The sequence below is a fragment of the Mastomys coucha genome, unplaced genomic scaffold, assembly GCF_008632895.1.
Source record: "Mastomys coucha isolate ucsf_1 unplaced genomic scaffold, UCSF_Mcou_1 pScaffold4, whole genome shotgun sequence".
Taxonomy (NCBI): Eukaryota; Metazoa; Chordata; class Mammalia; order Rodentia; family Muridae; genus Mastomys; species Mastomys coucha.
In genome coordinates, this window is record NW_022196910.1 from 52,657,200 (window position 1) to 52,659,308 (window position 2,109).

Consider the following 2,109-nt stretch of genomic DNA (forward strand, 5'->3'; position numbering starts at 1 on the left):
CAATACCCATGTGCACATACATACATGCACACAACACATACATGCATATACATACATACATATACATACATACATACATGCATACACACATATGTATATACATATATAGATGATAGTTTTGTAGCAATTTCCTCCAAACTGAACCATTTCCTTATAAAAGGAGGAGAGCAGACCATAAAACTCATAAAGCAAACAGACTTAAATGTCTAGGTAAGAAAACTGAGGTATTCGGGATTCACATAGGCCTTTGCCAAGGTTATCCAAGTAATAAAACTTCTCTGGGAAGGGGAGTTCAATCAGCTGATGTGCCTACAAGTGCTGTAGAAATGTCCATCAGAGAAGCTTTTGTGAGTCATCAGTCACTCTGGGGCAGACCTTCCAACTGCCTGTGCAAGCCGACCCGGCAAACATTCATGCTATTGATTCTGATCCTGTAGAGAACCTTTATGAATGATCTTGGAAAAAGATTCTGAAATAGTTGTAAACCATTCCCATCAAGTCAATATTGCACCAGAGAAACAGAACCAGGCAAAAGAAAATCTTTTGGATTTCCAGGCATCAGTATGCTACAATTTTTTTATATTATACAGATAATCATGGGCTTGTTTTCATGCAAAATTATGACAGATATGTTTTCTAAATATGACTATACTGTTCAGAAATTATGTAACCACAGATATCAAAGACACTTATTTTTTAAAACTCCCATTTACCAGGGAAGACTGTCTGAGTAATGGAAACTATCACTCTATAATTTTTCCATGATAAAATAGGGGTTAATTGTCAGATGTTGGAGGAAGTATGAGTGAGAATTTTCATCTCTGTTCAGTATAATTAAAAATACATACAGGGCAAAGGGATTTCTTTTATTGTTGCCTAACATCATAGTCAACTTCTTTAAAACTTTTCAGATAAAACATGATAATTGTCCAAATTTATAGGACACAGCAATCATATCAGAGTTAGCATCTAAAACATCTTTGTAACACACTTGCAACCTCTCTTTTAGCTACTTTAAACACACTGAATTGGTTCATTTCAACCATAGTTGATTTTTCCTATCTACTGAACTCCTGCTTACGAGCCGACCTTGCTCCCCGTTCTACGCACTTCCAAGGCTCTGATGACCATGGCTTTATATTTCACATTCGTGACATTAATGTCTCAGGATGTTCTGTAGCTCTAGTAACTCAATGATTGTCCCCTCCCTCACAAATGACTTCATGTTACTTTCCCCTTTGCCCTGGATCTTCAGGATGTTCTAGCTGCATCTTCCTGCTCTATGCTCAGCTGCTTTCTGTCTATAGAACCCAATAAGGTTCTCCCTCTCCAACTTAAAGCTTACCTTTCTTTCTGTTAAAGCTTAACTGTATTTCAAAACTGCTTCAGCGATAGCTTTACAAGGGGGAGCTAATGCATCCAATTTTTTATGTGAGGTCTGTGGATACCAATCAGGTTCTCATGGTAAGCACTTTAAGGACTGAACCATCTCCATGGCTCCTATGCAAAATGCTTAACTATGAAATATTTTATGGCAACCATCTTGAGTGTTCTTCTTAAACTGAACATGACAGTACATCCTGCCTTTGCTTGGAACTTCGGGCTGAAATTTAAACCCCTTTTTAGAGATGCCTCAGGTCTACAATCTTTCATGCACTTTGATCCAGTTGTCTCCTAACTCTGACTTATGCTGACTCTACTTCACTCAGACTATACCGATTTTCTCTTTGTAAACCTTGCAACTGGAGTGCCTTTAACTTTTACTATAACTCTTTATAATACACTTCTAACCTACATTCACTACTACAGAGTATTCTATTTCCTTATTGTCTGAGCATTTAAGGACAGTGTGGGGTGTGCTCCTTTCGACATGTGGGAACTTCAGCAGCTGAAACAATGGGTGAAAGTCAGTCTCTTTTGACATAGACATATGTCAGTTTTTGACATAGAAATATGACGTCTATGAAAACAGAGAATTTCTTAGGAAGAAGATCTTTTCACGCGTTACTGTGCAAAGACTCTGGCTCACTGACTACAGTGACAATGTCAGATGTCAGAAGCCTGCTTCTGCATGTTCCCTGAAGCAGCACCCACCTGCCTTTTTTTTTT

At 38.1% G+C, this 2,109-nt stretch overlaps 1 long non-coding RNA gene across 1 annotated transcript in view; it reads left to right on the forward strand.

Moving 5' to 3' along the window:
* Positions 1-2,109, forward strand: part of LOC116076017 — a 21,813-nt gene that overhangs the window by 4,697 nt on the left and 15,007 nt on the right. The window lies entirely within an intron of this gene.